Raw genomic sequence first — 26676 nt, 5'->3', positions numbered from 1 at the left:
CTTCTTGATCCATTCATCTGTTGATGGACATCTAGGTTCTTTCCATAGTTTGGCTATTGTGGACATTGCTGCTATAAACATTCGGGTGCATGTGCCCCTTTGGATTACTACGTTTGTATCCTTAGGGTAAATACCCAATAGTGCAATTGCTGGGTCATAGGGCAGTTCTATTTTCAACATTTTGAGGAACCTCCATGCTGTTTTCCAGAGTGGCTGCACCAGCTTGCATTCCCACCAACAGTGTAGGAGGGTTCCCCTTTCTCCGCATCCTCGCCAGCATCTGTCATTTCCTGACTTGTTGATTTTAGCCATTCTGACTGGTGTGAGGTGATATCTCATTGTGGTTTTGATTTGTATTTCCCTGATGCCGAGTGATATGGAGCACTTTTTCATGTGTCTGTTGGCCATCTGGATGTCTTCTTTGCAGAAATGTCTGTTCATGTCCTCTGCCCATTTCTTGATTGGATTATTTGTTCTTTGGGTGTTGAGTTTGCTAAGTTCTTTATAGATTCTGGACACTAGTCCTTTATCTGATATGTCATTTGCAAATATCTTCTCCCATTCTGTCAGTTGTCTTTTGATTTTGTTAACTGTTTCCTTTGCTGTGCAAAAGCTTTTGATCTTGATGAAATCCCAATAGTTCATTTTTGCCCTTGCTTCCCTTGCCTTTGGCGTTGTTCCTAGGAAGATGTTGCCGCGGCAGAGGTCGAAGAGGTTGCTGCCTGTGTTCTCCTCAAGGATTTTGATGGATTCCTTTCGCACATTGAGGTCCTTCATCCATTTTGAGTCTATTTTTGTGTGTGGTGTAAGGAAATGGTCCAATTTCATTTTTCTGCATGTGGCTGTCCAATTTTCCCAGCACCATTTATTGAAGAGGCTGTCTTTTTTCCATTGGACATTCTTTCCTGCTTTGTCGAAGATTAGTTGACCATAGAGTTGAGGGTCTATTTCTGGGCTCTCTATTCTGTTCCATTGATCTATGTGTCTGTTTTTGTGCCAGTACCATGCTGTCTTGATGACGACAGCTTTGTAATAGAGCTTGAAGTCCGGAATTGTGATGCCACCAACATTGGCTTTCTTTTTCAATATCCCTTTGGCTATTCGAGGTCTTTTCTGGTTCCATATAAATTTTAGCATTATTTGTTCCATTTCTTTGAAAAAGATGGATGGTACTTTGATAGGAATTGCATTAAATGTGTAGATTGCTTTAGGTAGCATAGACATTTTCACAATATTTATTCTTCCAATCCAGGAGCATGGAACATTTTTCCATTTCTTTGTGTCTTCCTCAATTTCTTTCATGAGTACTTTATAGTTTTCTGAGTATAGATTCTGTGTCTCTTTGGTTAGGTTTATTCCTAGGTATCTTATGGTTTTGGGTGCAATTGTAAATGGGATTGACTCCTTAATTTCTCTTTCTTCTGTCTTGCTGTTGGTGTAGAGAAATGCAACTGATTTCTGTGCATTGATTTTATATCCTGACACTTTACTGAATTCCTGTATAAGTTCTAGCAGTTTTGGAGTGGAGTCTTTTGGGTTTTCCACATATAGTATCATATCATCTGCGAAGAGTGATAATTTGACTTCTTCTTTGCCGATTTGGATGCCTTTAATTTCCTTTTGTTGTCTGATTGCTGAGGCTAGGACCTCTAGTACTATGTTGAATAGCAGTGGTGATAATGGACATCCCTGCCGTGTTCTTGACCTTAGCGGAAAAGCTTTCAGTTTTTCTCCATTGAGAATGATATTTGCGGTGGGTTTTTCATAGATGGCTTTGATGATATTGAGGTATGTGCCCTCTATCCCTACACTTTGAAGAGTTTTGATCAGGAAGGGATGCTGTACTTTGTCAAATGCTTTTTCAGCATCTATTGAGAGTATCATATGGTTCTTGTTCTTTCTTTTATTGATGTGTTGTATCACATTGACTGATTTGCGGATGTTGAACCAACCTTGCAGCCCTGGAATAAATCCCACTTGGTCGTGGTGAATAATCTTTTTAATGTACTGTTGAATCCTATTGGCTAGTATTTTGTTGAGTATTTTCGCATCTGTGTTCATCAAGGATATCGGTCTATAGCTCTCTTTTTTGGTGGGATCCTTGTCTGGTTTTAGGATCAAGGTGATGCTGGCCTCATAAAATGAGTTTGGAAGTTTTCCTTCCATTTCTATTTTTTGGAACAGTTTCAGGAGAATAGGAATTAGTTCTTCTTTAAACGTTTGGTAGAATTCCCCCGGGAAGCCGTCTGGCCCTGGGCTTTTGTTTGTTTGGAGATTTTTAATGACTGTTTCAATCTCCTTACTGGTTATGGGTCTGTTCAGGCTTTCTATTTCTTCCTGGTTCAGTTGTGGTAGTTTATATGTTTCTAGGAATGCATCCATTTCTTCCAGATTGTCAAATTTATTGGCGTAGAGTTGCTCATAGTATGTTCTTATAATAGTTTGTATTTCTTTGGTGTTAGTTGTGATCTCTCCTCTTTCATTCATGATTTTATTTATTTATTTGGGTCCTTTTCTTTTTGATAAGTCGGGCCAGGGGTTTATCAATTTTATTAATTCTTTCAAAGAACCAGCTCCTAGTTTCGTTGATTTGTTCTATTGTTTTTTTGGTTTCTATTTCATTGATTTCTGCTCTGATCTTTATGATTTCTCTTCTCCTGCTGGGCTTAGGGTTTCTTTCTTGTTCTTTCTCCAGCTCCTTTAGGTGTAGGGTTAGGTTGTGTACCTGAGACCTTTCTTGTTTCTTGAGAAAGGCTTGTACCGCTATATATTTTCCTCTCAGGACCGCCTTTGTTGTGTCCCACAGATTTTGAACCGTTGTATTTTCATTATCATTTGTTTCCATGATTTTTTTCAATTCTTCTTTAATTTCCCGGTTGACCCATTCATTCTTTAGAAGGATGCTGTTTAGTCTCCATGTATTTGGGTTCTTTGCAAACTTCCTTTTGTGGTTGAGTTCTAGCTTTAGAGCATTGTGGTCTGAAAATATGCAGGGAATGATCCCAATCTTTTGATACCGGTTGAGTCCTGATTTAGGACCGAGGATGTGATCTATTCTGGAGAATGTTCCATGTGCACTAGAGAAGAATGTGTATTCTGTTGCTTTGGGATGAAATATTCTGAATATATCTGTGATGTCCATCTGGTCCAGTGTGTCGTTTAAGGCCTTTATTTCCTTGCTGATCTTTTGCTTGGATGATCTGTCCATTTCAGTGAGGGGAGTGTTAAAGTCCCCTACTATTATTGTATTATTGTTGATGTGTTTCTTTGATTTTGTTATTAATTGGTTTATATAGTTGGCTGCTCCCACGTTGGGGGCATAGATATTTAAAATTGTTAAATCTTCTTGTTGGACAGACCCTTTGAGTATGATATAGTGTCCTTCCTCATCTCTTATTATAGTCTTTGGCTTAAAATCGAATTGATCTGATATAAGGATTGCCACTCCTGCTTTCTTCTGATGTCCATTAGCATGGTAAATTCTTTTCCACCCCCTCACTTTAAATCTGGAGGTGTCTTCGGGCTTAAAATGAGTTTCTTGGAGGCAACATATAGATGGGTTTTGTTTTTTTATCCATTCTGATACCCTGTGTCTTTTGACAGGGGCATTTAGCCCATTAACATTCAGGGTAACTATTGAGAGATATGAATTTAGTGCCATTGTATTGCCTGTAAGGTGACTGTTACTGTATATGATCTCTGTTCCTTTCTGATCTACCACTTGTAGGCTCTCTCTTTGCTTAGAGGACCCCTTTCAATATTTCCTGTAGAGCTGGTTTGGTATTTGCAAATTCTTTCAGTTTTTGTTTGTCCTGGAAGCTTTTAATCTCTCCTTCTATTTTCAATGATAGCCTAGCTGGATATAGTATTCTTGGCTGCATGTTTTTCTCGTTTAGTGCTCTGAAAATATCATGCCAGCTCTTTCTGGCCTGCCAGGTCTCTGTGGATAAGTCAGCTGCCAATCGAATATCTTTACCATTGTATGTTACAGACTTCTTTTCCCGGGCTGCTTTCAGGATTTTCTCTTTGTCACTGAGACTTGTAAATTTTACTATTAGGTGACGGGGTGTGGGCCTATTCTTATTGATTTGGAGGGGCGTTCTCTGAACCTCCTGAATTTTGATGCTCGTTCCCTTTGCCATATTGGGGAAATTCTCCCCAATAATTCTCTCCAGTATACCTTCTGCTCCCCTCTCTCTTTCTTCTTCTTCTGGAATCCCAATTATTCTAATGTTGTTTCGTCTTTTGGTGTCACTTATCTCTCAAATTCTCCCCTCGTGGTCCAGTAGCTGTTTGTCCCTCTTTTGCTCAGCTTCTTTATTCTCTGTCATTTGGTCTTCTATATCACTAATTCTTTCTTCTGCCTCATTGATCCTAGCAGTGAGAGCCTCCATTTTTGATTGCACTTCATTAATAGCTTTTTTGATTTCAACTTGGTTAGATTTTAGTTCTTTTATTTCTCCAGAAAGGGCTTTTATATCTCTCGAGAGGGTTTCTCTAATATCTTCCATGCCTTTTTCGAGCCCGGCTAGAACCTTGAGAATTGTCATTCTGAACTCTAGATCTGACATATTACCAATGTCTGTATTGATTAGGTGCCTAGCCTTCGGTACTGCCTCTTGTTCTTTTTTTTGTGTTGAATTTTTCCGTCTTGTCATTTTGTCCAGATAAGAGTATATGAAGGGGCAAGTAAAATACTAAAAGGGTGGCAACAACCCCAGGAAAAAATGCTTTAACCAAATTAGAAGAGATCCAAAATCGTGAGGGGGGAGAAAGGGGATAAAAAGAGGTTCAAAAAGGAAGAAAGAAAAAAAAAGAAAAAAAAAAAAGAAAAGAAAAGAAAAGAATTAAAAAAAAAAAAAAGGAAAACACCTAAGAAAAATGTAAAAAAGAAAAAATATATATATTAGATAAACTAGTAAAAAATCGTTAAAAAAGAAAAAGGTAACAGTTAAAAAAAAAAAATTTTACCCGAAGGCGAAAAAAAAAAAAAAAAAATGAAAAAGAAAAAAATTAATTTAACTGCAAGACTAAAAAAAAATCACAGGGAAAAAGCCATGAGTTCCGTGCTTGGCTTTCTCCTCCTCTGGAATTCTGCTGCTCTCCTTGGTATTGAAACCGCACTCCTTGGTAGGTGAACTTGGTCTCGGCTGGATTTCTTGTTGATCTTCTGGGGGAGGGGCCTGTTGTAGTGATTCTCAAGTGTCTTTGCCCCAGGCGGAATTACACCGCCCTTACCCGGGGCCGGGGTGAGTAATCCGCTCGGGTTTGCTTTCAGGAGCTTTTGTTCCCTGAGCGCTTTCCGTAGAGTTCCAGAGGACGGGAATACAAATGGCGGCCTCCTGGTCTCCGGCCCGGAGGAGCCAAGTGCCCAGGGCCGCACTCCTCAGTGCGCCCTCAGAGAACAGCGCCCAGTTTCTCCCGTCTGCCTGACCTCCGGCCGCGCTCCGAGCTCTCCGAGCCTGCGACCAGTTCAAGGTAACACCGAGCTGTGAGCTTACTGTCGGCTCTGTCTCTGTAGCCGGCTTTCCCGTTCCAATACCCGCAAGGTCTGCGACACTCAGACACCCCAGATCCTTCTGTGACCCTGCGGGACCTGAGGCCACGCTGAACCCGCGTGGGCTTCGCCCCGGTTTAGCCTCTGGAGCGATGTCCCTCAGCGGAACAGACTTTTAAAAGTCCTGATTTTGTGCACCGTTGCTCCGCCGCTTGCCGGGAGCCGGCCCCTCCCCCCGGGGTCTATCTTCCCGTCGCTTTGGATTCACTTCTCCGCCGGTCCTACCTTTCAGAAAGTGGTTGTTTTTCTGTTTCCAGAATTGCTGTTCTTCTTCTCTTCGATCTGCCGATGGATTTTCAGGTGTTTGCAATCTTTAGATAAGCTATCTAGCTGATCTCCGGCTAGCTGAAGCAGTCTCAGCCTGCTACTTCTCCGCCATCTTGACTCCTCCCCCGATAAGGTCAATTTCTGATGGTTACTCTCATGCACAACTTTGCATGTTTGTTTGTATTGGGGGGAGTATATTGGTACACATTTTCCAAACATCAGAATATATTCAACAATGGTAGTCAGAGATATAAACAAAAATTATGCTTTAATATCATCATTGAAGATTCATTTTTTTATAAAGATTTTATTTATTTATTTGACAGACAGAGAGCACAAGTAGGCACAGAGGCAGGCATAGAATGAGGAGGAAGCAGGCTCCCTGCTGAGCAGAGACCCCAATATGGGGCTTGATCCCAGGACACTGGGATCATGACCTGAGCCGAAGGCAGAGGCTTTAACCCACTGAGCCACCCAGGTGCCCGAAGATTCCTTTTTTAAATAAGAGATTGAAAATAAGCTCAACTATGCCATAAATGTGGTGATGCATTTGTGTATGTTAAACTACGTGGCAATAACAAGCAAATGTTGAAATTTCAATGGCTAAACACAATGAAGTCTTGCTTCTGAAAGTCTAGTGTAGGCTGGACATCTCCAGACAGTTTTCCCCCAAGTAGTGACTCTCAGTTCCAGGATCTTTCCATCTGCCACTTCCCTCTGCCACCACTAGAGCGCTATGCCAGGCATAGAAGTGGTGTTCTCACTTCTGCCCACATCCTATTGTTCAGAACTCAACTTGTTTGTCCAATCATACTGCAAAGGAGATCTGGAAACACAAACTGCCCACATGCCCAGGAGGAGGAAATGGCACGGAGAACCCATGGCACGACTGCCACAAATCACAAGTCACAGCACCTTCAGAAGAGGGAGCATCACGCAGCCGTTAAAAGCATGTTCTCAAAGAATGTGTAATGAGAGATGAACAGCCACACAACATCATGGTAAAGTAAAGGGAAGCCATGAAATAAATATAGACAGTGCATTAGCCCGATAGCATGCGTACAAGGACACGGACATGCGTGTCCACACTTACCACTGCCACATTAACACAGTTATTTCTATGTTGAAGTAGTTTTTTCTTCATTCTTTTTCAATTCTTTCCTAATTTCTTTTTATGAAGCACACATCATTCTGAAAAATAAAATAAAAAACAAGTAGAAGTTATTGACTCAAGTGTAATTAATACTTATGCTACATATAACACATATAACAAGTAATAATAGTAAAGTGACTGAGACCGGTAAATATAGTTTTGCCAATTCTTAGATGAGGATCAGGGGACTTTTCAAAGTATTCCTCCAGCCCCCTGAGAACCACTGCTGAATTGAGTTGTTATTGATGGGAATATATATGCTAAGGGAGCGGAAACTTTTCAGAATGAACTGATAATATGATATCCTGGCAAAAGAACCAGGTTTGGAGCTAGAAGATGGGGAATATTTTTCACACTTTCACACATATTCTGGCTCCTGGGAAAGAAAAAACTTCACCTCTCAAAGCCTAAGTGTTTTCTCCAGGGTTGTCCTGAATATACAAAACTTTGTTTCCAAAATGTGTTCTTAAGGTATGCAGTGATGAAAGCAGTCCCTAATTCAGGGACAAGCTGGATGAAGTCAGGATAACTGACATCTTTACTGCAGGGCTCACTGAACTCCACATATACTGAAGTGCTTCCTAGGTCTCCAAGTAGCAGGTAATAATTACTTGGTGAAGGAGCACCTTTTCCAGGAATATCATGGAACTAGACCCCCGATAAACACTGTGGGAAAATGTTCATTTACTGAGATACTGAGGTTAAAAGTGTTTAACTATAATCTATTAGCTCTTGTAAGGACTTGCTATTTTCCATTGTTAATTTCCGTTGGTTCCATTTGCAGAACAAAAGGTCCTATAGCAGGATCTCAGTTCCAGACTGTGCTGTGCTTGTTCCATATTTCAGCCTTGGCACTTCTGGAGGACTATGTTCTAGAGAGACAGGAAAAGGCAGACACTGCACGGTAATCCAGAAAATGCATGGGTATCCCAGAATCATGGGGAAAGAGATGACAGGACTGGAGCTCCTGCAGAGTGGGAGGGGCAGAACCTTTACTTCACCCCTGCTGGTGCAGCCCTAGAAACACAAGTGAGAATCAGAGTTCTCAACAATAAGCATATGTATAAGTTCGTGTAGAAGTGTCTAATACAGCACCTGGGACATACGATCTACAAAATTAAACAACAAGGATCAAGCAGGCAGTTTAGAAATCTAATGAGTGAAGTAGGTGGATATAAAAATAAGGGGTAGGAGGGGCACTGGCAATTTAGAAGGCACTTGCCCCTTTCATCAAGAGAACATCAATCACCTTAAGCAAATTATGCCATGCAAGAATCTGGATCCATTGATGTCAGTCTTCAAGTTGTTCTAGAAAAGCCATAAGTCCAAGTTTTTAAAATAAGATGTATCAGTGGCCAGTTGTACCCTGAATTTTACTACTTGCTAACAGAAGTTCCCGCTTGCTCAGACAGCTCGCAGAATCATCTTTTACTCCTCTGTTTCCCCCTCCACATAATCCATCAGCACAGCCTCTCATTTCTATTTCCAAAATACATCCAGCACCTGACCACTTGTCATCACCTCCTCCCTGGTCCAGACACCACCACCTTTTCCTGGATTTCTGCTAGCCTCCTAACTGGCACCCACACAGCAACCAGAGTAAACTTGTTAAAACCCCACAGGGCACTCCTCATTCAATGGCTCTTCATTAGACACAGGACAAAAAGTTGAAATCCTTACAATTTCTTGTAAGGTCTACATGACCAGCGGGTCCTTGCCACTTGGTCCCCAAACCCCATCTCATCACCTCTCTCCCTTCTATCCTATCATTCTGCTCATTGCTTACTTAGGCCCACTCACAATTGTCTCCTTGCTGACATCCCAAGAATGCTCCCAGCTCAAGGGCTTGGGGCTGGCTGTTTCTCCTGTATATTCTTCCCCCAACTATCTAACAGACTTTCTGTCTCACCTTCTGTTCTTTGCTCAAACACTACATTCTCGGTGAGTACCTTCCCCGGTTCCCCAGTTCTCTTTATCTCTTCTCCCTGATTGCTTTTCTCTCCAAAACTCACTACCACCTGACACACATTATATTTTCCTCATTTATGTCTTTATACTATGTCTTCCAAAATTAGAAAGCAAGTCTTCATGAGGAAAGGATTTTGGTCTATGTTGTTCATTGTTGCATTTCTAGCCCATGGGAGCTTTAAAAAAATGTGGAAGGAAGGTAGTAAGAGAGAAGAATGAGCATATATTCAACAAGTCACTGAATGAGGACCCATACAATGGTCCCAGGGATAAAGTTCTGGTCATGGACAAAGCACAGTGTGAGACGGAGCTCAGAGGGGAAGGACCAGGCAGAGGGAAAATGGCATTTTTCTTGGTGTGAATCTGCCTTGTTCTCATCCCTCCAATGTGAGTATCTCCCATCAAAGTTCTGTGAGCATCCAGCTAGCACCAAAAGGCCAGCTACCTGCTGGGTTTAGAGGAAAGTGCTCTGGAAAGGGGGCCAGAAGACCCTGGGCCAGTCATGGCCACACGGGATCTGAGATTTTCCTACTGTGGAATAGGAAGGATGGTCTCTCTCAAGTTTCTTAGAACTCCGCTACCATAGACATTAGAAGTCTAAAATTCTTCAGGAACTTGATTTTATATGTATAAGTAAGATAGTTCTATTTGAAAGGAGGACTCCAGGGAGATGAAGCAAATTCACTGCATTCAAGACACACTTTGGTAGTACTCTTTTGCTGTTAGCATCCAACAGGAAAAAGATCACTGTGTCAGACCAACAGGACAGATTCATGGATCCCTTGTCAAAGGTGGGATACATTTTCTACATTTCCATGTGATTTCTTAGTTAATCAGGGATCACTGACAACAAATCCTCCAGGGAGACACTGAAGCATAGAAAGATCCAGAAAATGTTCAGTCGGATGGAGTATGCACACAGCTAATTCAACCTCCTGCATCTGGGCCTAACTCAAGTGAACTCTTGGATTTGTGAGGTATGGCCTTCCAAGATGTGGTGCTGTTTCAGAAAAGAGAGAGAGAGAGAGATTGCCACAACTAAAAAATTTAAAAAATAATAATAAAGAATAAATAAATAAATAAATTGCCACAATTCTTTGTTTTTCTTCACCAACTAAATATAAGGGGCCTTTGGAAGACATCAGGAATGACAGATAAGTACCAGGTGGAGATAATTAACTCAATGTCCTATCAGCCCTGGTGGCTCCAGGGCCAGGCACTCCATCTCCATCCACCAAACCATTATGATGGATAAGGGAAACCTATCCTCAAAAGACAGACACTTGAGATTCTTTGAGATTCTAGGTCATGCCCTTGTGTCACCTTTTAAGAAGAACCAGCTTGAGGCCAAAGGGTCTGCTTTGAAATTAAGTTCCCTACCCAAATGGGACTCTCTCGGATCCCTCTGCGCTGTGACCAGAGTTTTCATTTAATAGGGAACAGAATTAGATGACCATGGTGTGAGGTTTGAGTGCTGTCATTGTTCCAACTTACAGGGATTGACATCATGCCCAGAGAAGACAGCTCATTGCCTTTGGCCATCCTTACAGTTAACATGATTCACCCACGTTGTTGCCCTCCACAACTTAGCTTTCTGATGTTCCTTCAGAGAGGCATAGCATGTGGACCCCCTCCAAAAACCTGACTGAGAAGCCACAACTTCTGTGTCCCAAGATGAAACTGCCCCAGGATCCCAGAAGATTCACAGAAGAGCAGTAGAACTCTGCACTTATTAGCTGTGGACCACTTAAGATAAGAAGGCATTCTAAGTTCAGCGGAGATGCATAATAGAATAGTCAAGTAAGAGGGACTACAGCGCAGGAAAGAGAAACAAAATTTTACCTAATTTAATCAACAAACTAAAGAAAAAAAATCACTGCAGAATACAAAATAGTAAACAAAATGTAAGAAATTAATTGCTCTGTATCAGTATTTGAAATCAATGTAAGTGAGCTGAATTTCCTTATCTCAATGTAAAGACATGGGATGAGATGAAAATTGAGTAGTGAACTGCCTAGGAGAATTACATGAAAAACAAAATGACAAAAAAAAAAACCCACAAATAAATAAATAAAATGACGAAAAGCTATTTCCACAATGATGGAGTAGATACATTTATACCTATTCTTCCTGCTGAGTACAGCCTGAAAACCCAGACACCATTAAACAAACATAGACTGAAAAGTAAAGAGAAAAAGGAAGACTGTCTAGGGACCCTAGAACTCAAACAAAGATATGGTGGTGAGCTCTTTGGGTTTTCTTTTGGCCTCATATATCCCAGTCTGGGTGCTAGAGAAGGTAGCAACCTGGAAATGTCAGTAAGTACAGACAAAAATAGTCTGTTTTCTGTAGCCGGAGGACCAGAATTGGGGCAGCCTAATAAGACAGAAAAGTGTGACAATAGCCATTCTACTCCAGCCAAACACCACAGAAACCCTCCTCATCCCCACCAGCAATGGTTGAGTAGAGAGCCTACACTTCCACTCTCCCTGGGGTAGAAGAAGATTCGCCCCAGGCCTCTCCAAGATGGTGGCAAAGTAGAACAGCCTGGAATTTCATCTTTACTGAGCAGTATGAGCCCTCCCCACTCCCAATGTCAGTGGACACCCCTCAGGAACCTGAACCTCAACCCTACCCAGCAGTATTGAGGCACCCTTCCCACTCATGGCCGGGATAGTATCAGAGGAGGCTCGCAAAAACACAAGTTTAACAAGTATCTAGAGTCTCATAACATAGTAGCTAAAGTGCTCAGGATTCAATATATCCATATCTAAGAAGACCTCAACTTGAGCAAAAAAAGACAATAAACATTGACATCAAAATGACACAGAAGTTGGCATAGTCTGACAAGAATTTCAGAAAAGCCATCATAGAAATCCTTCAAATAGGAATCATAAAGAACTTTGAAACAAATGAAAAAAAAAAAACCCAAAGATATAAAAAACAAAGTAGAAATTTTACAACTGGAAAATATAAAAACAGAAATAAAAATGCAGTAGATGGTCACAAACAGCAAAAGGTAAAAGATAGAGGAGAAAAATCAGTGAACATGAAAATAAAATAGAAATTATCCATTGTGAACAACAGAAAGAAAATACATTAAAAATGTGGAAAGGGATTCAGGGACATGTGGAATTATAACTAAAGAACTAATATTTTTGTCATTAGGGTCCCAGAAAGAGGAGAAAAGGGGTGGGGCTGAAAAATTATTCCCCCCAGAATGGCAGGAAATTTCCTAGATTTGGAGAAAAGCATATAAAGTTACATATTCAAGAAGCTGAGCAAACCTCAAACAGAATAAAACCAAAGAAATCCACAACAATATATATCATAGTGAAATTTCTGAAAACCAAAAACAAGGGAAAAGAGCAGCCAAAGAGAAAGGGTCAGTTAGTGGTAGAAGAAAAAGCAATGCAAATGAGTAGTGGGTTTCTTATCAGAAACCATCAAGGCCAGAAGGAAGTGGCACATTTTCCAAGGACTGAAAGGAAAGAACTGTGAATTCTGAGCTGTGAAATGTGAAAATATCCTTCAGGAGGAAGGGGAAATCAAGACATTCTCAGATAAAGGAAAACCATGAGTATATGTCACCAGCAGACCTTTCATAAAAGAATGACAATAAATTTCACTAAACACAAAGGAAATGATAAAAGAAGGAATATGGGAACATCAGAAAGAAAAAACAGAAAAAGCAAAAATATTAATAACCAAAATATACTTTCCTTCTCCTTTTTAATTTATTAAATTATGATTGACAAAGCAAAATTTGTAATGATGTCTATCCAATGCAGCTCTCAGTGTATGTAAAGGCCATAAAGAGAAGAAAAGTCTCTAAACATCACTCAAACTACTAAAATTTCAACACATAGACTGAAAAGGTATGTGTGTATAACACTCAGGCGATTTGTAAATACAAAGAAAGACAAAACGTAGAGCTTTCAGAAAAGAAAAAATAAAATGGCAGACCTAAGCCCTCATATATTTACAATGATTATAAATGCAAATGGTCTAAATACACTACCAACCAATCAATCAATCAATCCTAGAATAAGTGAGTTCAGCAAGGTTAAAAGAAAAAAAATTAACACACGAAAATCAACTCTATTTCTATATGTTGGCAATGAACATGTAGAAACCAAAATCCCAAACACAATTCACTTTACAATAGCCCCTCCTTAAAATGAGACCCTTTGATATGAATCTAACAAAACATGTGCAGGACTTGTATTCTGAAAACTGTTAGACACAAATGAAATAAATAAAAACTGATCTAAATAAACGGAGAGACACATTGTGTTCATGGATTGAGAGACTCATAGTAAAGATGTCAATTCTCTCCAAATTGCCAAGCAAGGTTAATGAAATTCCTATCAAAACTCCAGCAAGAATTTTTTGTAGCTACAGACAAACACATTTGAAAATGTACAGGAAACGGAAAGGAGCTAAAATAACTAAAACAATTTTTAAAACAAAGAAGAGAGAGGGAGAATTTACATATGATAGAGTTTTACTTGTCAAGACTATGTTGTATTTTCACAAGATCAGTGGAACAGGATAAAAAGCCAAAAGACAGGCTCGCAGGTAACAGATTTTTGACAAAAATTGAAAAACAGTTCAGTGGAGGGAGGAAAGTCTACAACAAATGCTTCTGGAGTAATTGGACAGCCACAGGCAAAAATATGAACCTCAACATAACCTCACTCCTTACACAAAATTTAGCTCAAAATGCATCATAAATGTAAATGGAAATCTAAAACCATAAAATGTTTAGAAGGTAACCTAGGAAAAAGATCACTGTCTAGATCTTAGTGAAGACTTCTCAGACCTGACATCGAAAGCATGATCCAAAAAACAAAAACAAACAAACAAACAAACAAACAAACAATAAACTCGACTTCATCAAAATCAAATATTTTTGCTCTGTGAAAGAAAGACCCTATAAAGAGGATGAAAAGACAAGCAACAGACTGGAGAAAGTATTTTCAAATCACATATCTGGCAAAGGTTTCATATCCAGAATTTATAAAGAACTCTGAAAACTCAACATTAATAATAATTTTTAGAGTTCCAGATAACATATTTAAAAAACTAAACATACTCTTAACATATAACACAGTCATTTTATTACTCCCAGGCATTTATCCCAATGAAATGAAAACTGATGTCCACACAAAGACTATACATGACGGTTCACAGCAGCTTTATTTGGAATAGTTAAAAACTGGAAACAGCCCAAATGTCTTTCAGCCAGTCAGGGTCAAACACACTATGGAACACCCATTCCATGGAACACTACCCAGAGGAAAAAAAAAAATGAACTAATGATACATAGACAATGCAGATGGATCTCAAGAGCATTGTGAAACAAAATGAACCCCCCAAATGCAAATGCTGTATGATTCCATTTACGTAGTATTATTGAAATAACAAAATTATAGAAATGGAAAACAGTGGCTGCCAGAGGTTAGAAATGGTGCAGCAGGGGGGAGTAGATGACAAGAGAAGTTTAGTGTGAAGATGATATTGTCGTGATGAACTAGGTCTGTCTCTTTAATGATGATGTGGTGGTTCCATGAATCTACAATGTGGCAAAATGGCATAGAACCACACACACGTGTTGTACCAAGGTCTATATCCTGATCTTGATTATGTAAGATGTGACCATTAGGGGATACTGGATGAAGGGTTCAGAGAACCTAAATGTATTATCTTTGGAACTTCCAGTGAATTTATAATTAATTTCAAAATAAAAAGTCAAAAAATACACAAAATAAAAAACACAATAGAGATGGGATGAAAATGAAGGATGGGTAATAATAAGTGAACTTTAGCACAAAAGAAGTAAGGTTGGTCTATATTGAAACTAGATAAAGTGAAATTCAAGGTCAAAAACTTTAAGTTGAGACAGTTAATGATAAATCACCAATAATAAAAGACATGTTCCATAGGCACCTGGGTGACTCAGTTGTTGGACATCTACCTTCAGCTCAGGTCATGATCCCAGGATCCTGGGATCGAGGCCCACATCGGGCTCTCTGCTCAGCAGGAAGCCTGCTTTCCCTCTCCCACTCCCCCTGCTTGTGTTCCCTCTCTCACTGTGTCTCTCTCTGTCAAATAAATAAATAAAGTCTTAAAAAAAAAAAAAAAAAAGATATGCTCCCTAATGTCTAACCATCATTAATCTTTTCATACCAAACAACCCAGGAGTAAAATAAATAAAGAAATAAAATAAAACTTCATGGAAATACTTTTAAAGCCTTTAAAAAGCAGCTCAATCAGAGCAGAAGATTTTTTTTTTTTAAAGATTTTTATTTATCTATTTGACAGACAGAGATCACAAGTAGGCAGAGAGAGGGGAGGAAGCAGGCTCCCTGCAGAGCAGAGAGCCCGATGCCGGGCTCGATCCCAGGACCCTGGGATCATGACCTGAGCCGAAGGCAGAGGCTTTAACCCACTGAGCCACCCAGGCGCACCTAGAGCAGAAGATTTTTAATTTATTTCTTTTAGTCCAGATACAGGAGATTTTAATAACGTAATCAGAGAGCTTGATTTTGTGAACATATAGAAAGGTGTTTGCTACAGCCCTAAGGGAATTATTTTTTCTTATCCCATATTTTCATATTTATAAAAGCAAAACATATAATAAAATATAAATACTCAATGAATTTCCAGAAGCAGAGGGCATACAAGTGTTTTAAAAATCATTATTCAGTAAAACCAAATACTATCAAAGGATGATAAAAATACCCATTTGAAAACTTAAAGAGGAATTATATATAGGCTAGATTACCTATAATGCGATGAAAAGGAAACTCTTTCATATCAGTAACTGTGTTCTACACCTAAAATCATATTCAAAGACACTGCTTGGTTTTGGATATTTTTATAGTGTTAAAACGCAAACTAACAATAACTGAACCAACCAGAGAATAAAATTCTGTATTGATGTAAACAAAATCTGGAAGGGAACCCACAAAACTCTCCCAACTGTCTCTGTGGAGGCAGCTGAGGTTGAAACCAATAGTTGACAACAACTTTAGCTAATCTATAATGTTTGAAGTTCAACCCTGGCTGCACCCATTATTTATGTGACAAATCCATAGTTTTATAAAATTAAGAAAAAAGTAATTCATAAACACATGACATGCATAATTTGGGAATTTAAAAAAATAAAAGACTAAACAAAAACTTATGAATAATAAGTACAGGTGAAATCAGTCACGGTCGTGTTGAATGCCGTAGCTATGGAGCCTAGTGTGTGTCCTTAGTCTCCATCCATGCTCACAGTTTTTCTTGACTCCAGTAACTTGATGATCCATCTAAACAAACAAGGGAGCTGTGTGCAGTGTTAAAGGAAGAGTGGTTGCATTTAGAAAGCTCTACCTGGCTTCAAAGCCCAGCTCTGACACTTAGCAGTTTTGTGGCCGGTACAAGTCACTCAAGCTCTCTTAGATTTGATTTGTTTTGTTTGCTTCCATTAGGATAAGAACACTTTGCAGAGTGGCTCTGAGGTTGAACTGTAACCATTTATATAAAATCATAGGGTATATATTTGCACACACACATATATGTGAACACATCTGTACATACATGTATGGAGAACTAGATGGATGGATGATAGACAGACCTACATCTGTCTCTCTTTCTTCTCTAGAGCTATATACATATGCTTAAAAATATGCACCAAATGTGGGTTCTAGAATATTAATCATGATTATCTTAGGTAGGGTGAATTCTGGTGGTGTTTACTTTCTTTATAGAAGAAAACAGAACCAGAGTTGTCTGGTTGTCCCCGTGTCCTCTGGACAAGACTTCCTGATGCCCCTCAGGCTCCCAGGAAGCTGTCATTTGTCTTAAAGGTACTAAAGAGTGGGAGACGCTCTAGGGACAGGCGAGTATACTTTATATTGAGGCCACTTGAGTGACACTCAGAACTGTCCCTGAGAAATGAGGCATTTTATTTTCCCACATGGGAGGCCATGTCAGAGACATTCATACTATAATTTCTAAATACCTCGAAGGCAATCTGGGACTGTAGCCAAGTCAGTCCCAGCTGGCTGGAGGCCAGCTTCCCCAGGGTATTCTTAGAACCTCTGACTGAGTCCTCAGGCCCTGGTATCCCTTATGGCCCAGAACCAGAAAGGTTGGACTGCCTTCCCAGTCCCTATAACAGTACAGTACAGAGGTTATGCTCAGGAGCAAGAGAAAGAGATCAGGCACCTGACAACTAAGATCAGGTCCCTTTTGAACTGAAAAGAAAATCCTGTCTTTCTGCCGGTCCCTAAGACGTGAAAAAACCCCAGCAGCCTCTACTGACACAATCAATACAGGACTTAAAAGTCAGTTGTCAATCAAAAGCTTTCATATCAAATCGTGTTCAAAGGAGGACAAATATCTCACAAAGAATATACGGCTTGTTTGAGGAAACTATAGTCAATCTAGCAAGCAGATGGGCTGTGGAGCAGAAATGGAACCTCTCTGGAAGGGAAATGGGGGAACAGATCGCATGGCAGGAGACTGGGGCTTGGTTTTCTGGAACACGGACCACCAGGCAATTAGAATCAGCCAGCCCCTCAGTAACCAGGAACTGGACTGTCACATGGAATGAGGAATAAGATAACACCTGCAAGAAAATGCCCATTTAAAAGCCTAAACCCTGTATTAGAGTGAGGGTGATCATTCCTCAGAGAGAGAGAGAGACAGAGTGTGTGTGTGTGTGTGTATGCACATGTGCATATACCCACTATATACACATAATTTTTGACTCATTTTTTTCCACTTACAAGTAGATTTTAACCATCCTTCACATTGCAAAGATACAGACATAGTTCATCCTGCCTCAACCTCTAGGAATATTACGAGTTTACTGCATGGCTGAGTCATTGGTTGGTATTTCCTGGTTTATGGTATAGACCAGAGTCAGCAGAGGTTCCCGTGTCCTGATCACTCAGGCTCAGAGCCTGCGAGCACATCTTCCTCCTCCTCTGCCCCTGGGCCTGGGCAAAGGAAGCTCAGCAGGTTATTAGCGGGGTCCCAAGGTCCTCCATTCCAACTTGGCTTTCTGCATGGCCCCCAACACTCCCAGCCCTACCACTCTAAACTGGGTGGACCTTCCCTCCCAGTGTGGAATCCTGGAAATTGGAAATTACTTTTTCCAATGCCATTGGCTTCCTATCACCCAAAACTGCCTTTGTATTTCAGGATGATTTATGGCACCATTTCCAATACTTCAATCCCTTTGCAGACTTTTCTCAATTTCTTCACTGCAAAGGTCAACATATGGACCTAGCTCACCCTTGTGAAACTAGAAAACATGCATTCTAAAGCAAGATGGGGTGGGACGCCTGGGTGGCTCAATTGGTTAAGCAGCTGCCTTCTGCTCAGGTCATGATCCTAGCATCCTGGGATCAAGTCCCACATCAGGCTCCTTGCTCAGCAGGGAGCCTGCTTCTCCCTCTGCCTCTGCCTGCCATTCTGTCTGCCTGTGTTCACGCTCTCTCTCTCTGACAAATAAAAAAAAAAAAAAAGCAAGATGGGAAGACCAAGGGCTTAGTCAAAGATTCATGCCCTCAGGTTGCCCCTGGGGGGGCTCACTGGGTTAAGTGACCAACTGAGGTCATAACGTCAGGGCTCAGCGTGGCGTCTGATAGAGATTCATTCTCTCTGTCTCTCTCTCTCTCTCTCTCAAAATAAATACATAAAATATATAAAAAAGAAAAAAACTCATACCCATGCCAGACTCTGATGTAACTAGAGAATCTTAAGGACAGGGGTAGCAGAAAGAGCAGGGGGTAGAGGTGGGAACATTCATTCAATAATATTTGCAGAGCACCTTCTGGGTACCACGGTTCTGCTCAGTGACAGGGGATGAGTTGAGAGGAACAGCCAGGTGCCAGGAGGTGCCAGACTTTGCATGGCCCATTTCTTCTGTCAGTGTCCTTGACAGTCAGTGTCCTTGACCTGAGCTCGTTGTGCCACGGACAGCGGGAGCCACCTTGGTCTGCCCTTATGGAGCAGGAAGAATAGCCACAGAGGTGAAGCACCTGGCCAGAAAAAAAAAGCTCTGACAAGCACAAAATTCCAGTAAAACCCAATTTTTAAATAAAGTTATCAGATCAGAAATCCAAACAGTGAGCACTTAAGAGCAGGGAGGTGCATAAAATAAGAAAATGCTGTACTCGGCACTTTTTCGGATGGGTGAGAGTTATGGCCATGGTGCTTTTAGTGCCTGGGAAGGGTTATAAATAGCCAAGGAAAAGGGATTTTCCCATATGCTCTTTCAAATATGCACAAACACACACACACACACATTCACATTTTAACGCCGTACTGTATTTTTCAGACGGTTTCAAATTTAAAACAAATGAGTGACTCAGATGGAGATATTGAATGTGCCAAGTTTTAACCCGCAATGAGTTACACCAAAGGAGCTAAAAGCATGAATGTGTGAATCAGCCTCAGGACACAAACCAGGACTCTGACCCTTGGAGGAGAGAGGGTTCCCATGGAGAAGACTTGTCTCACTAATTGCACAGAGCACCTGGCCACAGGATTATGAATCCTGACCTTTCCTGGTATGCCCAGATGGCTCCTTCCATGGGCAATGCGGGATGCCCAGTGGTGGATAGGAGGGGCTCTGGAAATTCAGCAGATCATTCTTTTGTTTCGCTCTAAACCACAGAGAAGGAAAATTAGATCTTTCTCTCCAGATTCAGGGCCCCCCATTTTCTTTCCATTAAAAAAAAAAAATCAAACTGAGAGATATTTCAGGATTCCATAGTCATGATGTCTTGACTACCTACAAATGATTAATCCTTGTCCTGGCAGTGATCAAAGGAAATCTGTTTCTAAACAATGCTGCCACATGAACAGAATCAAGAAGAAAGAGCTGGAAAAGGTGTTCTCCTACCCGGGGGGTGCAACACACACTCAGAGGACATTTATAGCAAGATGAACAATAGAAATATGCATTTCTCCATTCATTTGTTTATTTATTCTTCATTCAATAGCTATTTACTGAGTGTGCTGGGCACTAAGGGCTAGGGTAGAGACAAAAATGAATGCATTTCACAAATACATATGGAACACCTACGATGTGCCAGGCTCTGTATCAGGGGCTGGAGATCAGTGATGAGTAAGAACAGCAAGCTCCCTTCCCTTACGGAGCCTGCATTTTGCTGGGGAAAGACAGAGAGTGAACAAACACATAACTAAGCAAGATAATGACCAGGAAGGAAATAATGACCATGAAGGGGCAGGAGGTAGACATTATCTGGGGGAGGCCAATCTGAAATGGATTGTAATTCCACTAAAACTTGAAGGTTCACAAGGCAGAAGTTGCATAAAGAGCCAGCATGAGCATTTCAGCCTAGGGAAAGGCAGAAAGGGGGAAAGGCCATGGTGTGTTCAGAGCACTGAAGGGACCACATACTGATCTCTTCCATGTTAGCCAGATACTAGACTCAGCAGCCGTGGAATGATTTATGACATGAAGGGGCATCGAAAAATGAACATAACTTTTCCAGGAGAAGATGGAAGCAACTATGTCCTTCTTGACAGATGAGGGTACAGATCCGGTGGTGGAGATGTTCCAAAGCCCCAGGGTAAGTTCCTCTGGGGCTGATAAGGTTAGGATACTGAGGAAGGAAAAGTAAGGCTATGTTGCAATAATTAGAATGGATTCTACAAGCAAGGCACTGCCTACTACAGACAACAACTGTTATATTACCTTGCCTCAGAGGAAGAAAGTGCTAGAATTGACTCAATTACCAAAACATAACCCCGTTTATGGTGAAATTTAGAATTCTAGTTCTACTGAGTTTTATGCTATTTATGGTTCTATGCCTGCCAAAGGAATGATTTTCAACTTGAAATGTGATCCTGTGTTTGACCGCGGAGCTGGTGCTCTAATGTCTAACTTATTTAGTCCTCATGGCCATATATTAAAGGATAGCTGGGTTGAAAAACCTGGCGAACAAATGCAATCATGGAATGTTAAAAAATACAAACCTATTTCTAAGCCAGCAGCCTCTTATCCTACACATTTTGCTTGGTGCCCAGATGGGAAGCACATTTTAACGGCTACGCACGCTCCCAGGTCGGGTGCTAATAATGGGTACAAGCTTTGGCACTAGGCCAGCCCTATCCTGGCAGCCATTTTTTTGGCTAGGCTATTGCCAGCAAAAACAATAGCTTACTAAGCCGTTAAAAGTGAAGTACCCGACAAAGAATCTAAATTTGTAGCGATTGATGGACTCTCGGCTTTAAAAAATAAACCAATCACCATTTTCAAGCTCTTGGAGGAGACACCACTGTTGAATTAGAGATCACAACCAGGAAATGATAAGCCATTGTCAAAAGCAGCTCTTAAAAATCAAAGGCAATATGAAGCTAAGAAAACTCCAAAGCAGGAAGCAAGAAATGACAAGAACCAAGATTTGGCACCTTCCCTGACCCACAGAGCACACCCCAAAATAATGCGTGTCTCCATTCACATCTGGAGACCTGAGAAGGATGAAAAATTCAAGAACCAAAGACCTGAAAGCAACTGAACCTTGAAAGAACAATCAGCAAGAGAAGCACAGCTAGAAAAACTCTAAGTTGGAGAAACTTAAAGAGATGTCATTCTTCTCCAGGAACAGGAAGATTCGAAATTGGTTACTGTAAATACTGACAGAAAGAAGATTGTTAGCCTAAAGCAGTGGAAATGTGTCTTGTGTCTTAAACCAAGTGCCTGAATTTCATCTGCCCATCCCTTTCCCATGTTGTCTACTGCTTATTGGTAACTCACCCATATCCTAAGCTTTGGAATATATGTGAAATTAGTTAATAATGTCCATGAAATAGAGAAAAGAGATGTAAATTTCATAGTTAAGCTCAACAGACTGAAAATCAAACATTGTTATTCAGTGTCATTTACCATACAAATGAGTAAAGGCATTTTAAAGTTAAAAAAAAAAAATGTAACGCATTAGACTAGATAAAAGAAGTCAGTGCAAAACAAACAAGATATACAAAAGTTCATTTCTGGGAGTGCCTGGGTGCCTCAGTTGGTAAAGTGTCTAATCCTTGATTTCAGCTCTGGGTTCTTTTTTTTTTAGATTTTTATTTATTTGTCAGAGAGAGAGAGAGAGAGAGAGGAGCGAGAGTGAGCACAGGCAGACAGAGTGGCAGGCAGAGTCAGAGGGAGAAGCAGGCTCCCTGCGGAGCAAGGAGCCCTATGTGGGACTCGATCCCAGGACGCTGGGATCATGACCTGAGCCAAAGGCAGCTGCTTAACCAACTGAGGCACCCAGGCATCCTTCAGCTCTGGGTTCTTAGCAAAAGAAATCTCCAGTCTCCTGTGTGGGTGACAGAGGTGGCTCCAAGTGAAAAAATGAAAAAGTGAGTGCTCTCTTCCAAAAAGCTGGGGGAAACACTGTTGCTGCTGTAGGTTCTAACATATTAAAATTTTCTTTTCTTCCATGATGTGAACTATTCTGAGATCATATAGGGAGAATGGATTTGCATTTTTATTGTCATTAATTACGTCAAAAATCAAGACTAGTGTTATATTAATATTTAATACTCCTGTATTTCTTTGGCTAAGCATTACTCTCCATATCCCAAGTCTTCCTCAATCTAATTATCCATATTTTTATTTATTTTACTGAAATATATTTTCCAGAAATTATTTATTTTTTTATTTCTTTTCTGTGTTCCAGAATTCATTGTTTATTACCACACCCAGTGTTCCATGCAATACGTGCCCTCCATAATACCCACCAGCACGCTCATCCAACCTCCCACTCCTATCCCCTCCAAAACCCTCAATTTGTTTCTCAGAGTGCAGTCTCTCATGGTTCATCTCCCCCTCCAATTTCCCCCAACTCCCTTCTCCTCTCCATCTCCCCATGTCCTCCGTGCTATTCCTTATGCTCCACAAATAAGCAAAACCATATGATAATTGACTCTCTCTGCTTGACTTATTTCACTCAGCATAATCTCTTCCAGTCCTGTCCATGTTGATACAAAAGTTGGGTATTCATCCTTTATGATGGGGGCATAATATTCCATAGTATATATGGACCAAATCTTCTTTATTCATTCATCCGTTGAAGGGCATCTTGGTTCTTTCCACAGTTTGGCAACTGTGGCCATTGCTGCTATGAACATTGGGATACAGATGGCCCTTCTTTTCACGACATCTATATCTTTGGGGTAAATACCCAGTAGTGCAATTGCAGGGTCATAGGGAAACTCTATTTTTAATTTCTTAAGGAATCCCCACACTGTTCTCCAAAGTGGCTACACCAACTTGCATTCCCACCAACGGTGCAAGAGGATTCCCCTTTCTCCACATCTTCTCCAACACTTGTTGTTTACTGTCTTGTTAATTTTGGCCATTCTAACTGGTGTAAGGTGGTATCTCAATGTGGTTTTGATTTGACTCTCCCTGATGGCTAGTGATGATGAACATTTTTCCATGTATCTATTAGCCATTTGTATGTCTTCCTTGGAGACTGTCTGTTCATGTCTTCTGCCCATTTTTTGATGTGATTATCTGTTTTGTGTGTATTGAGTTTGAGGAGCTCTTTATAGATCTTGGATATCAGCCTTTTGTCTGTACTGTCATTTGTGAATATCTTTTCCCATTCCGTGGGTTGCCTCTTTGTTTTGTTGACTGTTTCCTTTGCTGTGCATAAGGTTTTGATCTTGATGAAGTCCCAGAAGTTCATTTTCGCTTTTGTTTCCTCTGCCTTTGGAGACATATCTTGAAAGAAGTTGCTGTGGCCGTGTTTCCAGAAATTTGATAGAGCTTCTGTTTGATAAACTTTCTAGTCCCTAAAGAGCTTTAGAAAAAACTATTTTCAAATTTGTATTTAATTTTTTTTCTTGGAGTAGAATTCTAATTCAAAAATCACATACCAACAGCTTTGAAAATACTTCTATCGCTTTCAGAAATCCTCTCCTGCTTTTGAGAAATCAGATTCCCATCTGATGTTCATTTCTTTACAGAGAAACTATTTTCTCTTTCATTTAGCTTGTTGGCCTTTAGGACACTTTTGTCATTGTTGGTTTTCTGAAATGTCACCACAGTGCTATATCATACCTGTTACATTTATACTACCCAACACTCAGTAGGTTATTTCAATTTGAGGACTCATGTCTCCTTTTCTGAAAATGTCTTCTGTTATTTATTTCCTCCCTTCAGGCCTCTGTTTTGTTTTTCTTTCCCTTTGCAACCTCAGTTAGATAGGATTAGAAACTCTTTGATAAACCGATTATGTCTTAATGCTACGTTAATACATTCTGTTTCTTTGTCTTTGGGGGCTACATTTTGGAAGAATGCTTTGTGGCCATCCTCCAGCTTATAAATTCAGATTTTAGCTAATGTGATTCTGCTCTTTAATGTCCATTTTTAATTTCATTGTTCTTCTTTTTTTTCTCCAGATCACTAAAATTTTTGTTTTAATTTATAAATACTCTCACCCATCTCTGCAACATTATTTCATATGTTAACATTGATTATGCTTATTCTAAATTTCCTGATGCTCTAAACTTTGCCTCCATCTTCTTCATGTAATCTGTAATTTCAATGTAATTTTCATGTAATTACAAATGTGGGCACTAATGCCTGAATCATAGAAAATAATAATACAAATGTTAACTGCTGTTTGAGTTGGTTCATATCAGAACGCAGGAGTAGAGAAATTAACACCTGGAGGAAATTGACACTTATGGTAAAATTGGTGATGTGATGGATATATTTTGATCTAGGAAATTTCTGAGTGCCTTGTTCACTGTCCCCTTAGAGAAATCTGCCCCCGTCCCTATGTTCTCTATCCTGAAAGGTAAGATGGGAGGAGTTCTGAGGAACACCAGGCATACCTGCAGTATGGAGTTGAGTGCATGAGGCCAAGCCTGGGCAGGAGGAGAACCCTGAGACTGTTGGGTATTTGTAGCTTTCTACTGTGAAAGGTAACCTGCAGCACCCTTCAGGGTTTCTATTCTCTAGGCCCATCTGTTTTGTGTTTTTTATTTTGATTTCCACTGATAGCTCTTGAGGACGGCTGAGCATCTTCTTTCCGCCCAAGAACTGAGCAAAGCAAACTGTAGCCAAAACCAGCAGCTGTTGGTTTGCTTAATAGGGAAAATATCTCCCAGAGCTGCCAAGGATGCATGATAGAAGGGGATCGAAGAAACTTTAGGTTTTTTTCCCAAGATATAAAGCAAATTTTAGCACACACAAAAAAATATTCACATTGCTCACTTCCACCCCCAGATTCTGCATGGGAGACCCCTGACTCATTTTTAGAGGTGCTGCCCAGCCATTTATGGTGGACTAAGTTGGTCCATAAATACATTTCAAGTTGTATCTGTTTGTGTGTGCTCTTTCTACATGGGCTAAAAACTCCTTGGAGGTAGAGTTCCAGGATTTTGTGATAGCTGGAGAAACCCTGCACCCAGCCAGGACAATGTCACTTTCCAGGTTAGCCAACAACCCTGACTCTCAGGTCTGCAATCAGATGAGCACAGACTTGGTGCTTTCCCAGGCTTGGAGAAGGGATGCAGGGACCTTGGATGTCAGTTAATGTCACCTGATAGCATCCAACTCTCCCATTACAATCTGGGCAGTTGAGAAACTGGGAGAGGCAAGTCATTCCCTTTCCATTTCTCATAGTCCAGTCCTATTTTCTGCCTTGTTTGTAGTATACACCCCCCCCAACAAGATTTAGTTAAACCAAACTGTGCCCTCTCATACTCCCCACCCCCAGACTTCCCCCTCCAGCTGAGCCGCCAAGAGGCCAACTGACTGCTGGGGATAGCAGACTTCCCTCTCTCCCAGCCCTGGAAAGAGAGGAAGAGTCCAGCTGAGACCTCTTCTTCTTAAGTGCTTCCAGCCTTGCCTGTCAGGATGGAGCAGGTCTGAAAACGAGGGTGAATACGGGTCAAAAGGAAAAAGACAGCTTCCATAAACATCAACAAAACCTCCTGGAGCTGGGGCCAGAGCTGGTGCATTGCTGTTTCTAGATCAGCTTTTACCCAAGACTAGCCTTGCAGTGAGTCAAAAATAGATTCCAAATCAAGGATGAGGAGGAAGCATCAGCACTGAGTCTACACCAGACTGAGCCAGCCTGACTTATGACTTCCTCTGATGGATTCTCTTGCTGGAGGCCAAATGCTGTGTGACTACCCTTTCTCCTGTGCCCTCAACCACATTCCTAGGAACTGGTCTTTCTCCACTCCTTCCCCTATTCAGGAAGGACCTTCCTGATGACGTCCAGGGTTTTGCATGGTGCCATGATGACTTTGGGATGAGAACTGTAAATATTCTTTTTGTTCTTTCTGTCCAGGCATCCCCCACCTGCCCACACCTAGACAGTTTTGACAATCACTTAGACTGGACTTGAGTTCCCACTTGATAACAGGAGGCATAGAGCAGAGGAAAGAGTTATACTTAGGGTTTTGTCAAAGGCTTGGTTATACACTTACTATCTCTGTGACCTTGGGCAGGTCATTGACCTCACTGAGCTCTACCTGCCTCAGCAGTGAATGGCAGAACAGAAACTCCCATGGTGGCTTCTCTGTAGGAATAGCTCTATGCTGACTGGTTCTGTTGGTCACCCCAGCCCTTCTCTAACAGGCTGGAGGAAAGAATTCCCCTCCACTTCTCCCTGTCGTCTTCCTGAGTCCTGATATCCCAACCAGTTGTCTGTTCTGGCCTGGTCTTCTGCTACTCTGTTTTCAT

At 40.8% G+C, this 26676-nt stretch overlaps 1 pseudogene; it reads left to right on the top strand.

Moving 5' to 3' along the window:
- The first annotated feature begins 20488 nt into the window (after positions 1-20488).
- Positions 20489-21496, top strand: LOC116572827 (annotated as a pseudogene).
- Positions 21497-26676: the final 5180 nt, after the last annotated feature.

This window comes from Mustela erminea, chromosome 14 (genome assembly GCF_009829155.1).
Source record: "Mustela erminea isolate mMusErm1 chromosome 14, mMusErm1.Pri, whole genome shotgun sequence".
In the NCBI taxonomy this organism is placed as follows: Eukaryota; Metazoa; Chordata; class Mammalia; order Carnivora; family Mustelidae; genus Mustela; species Mustela erminea.
The sequence above is the reverse complement of the archived record's forward strand: the minus strand, read 5'-3'. Positions and strand labels throughout refer to the sequence as shown.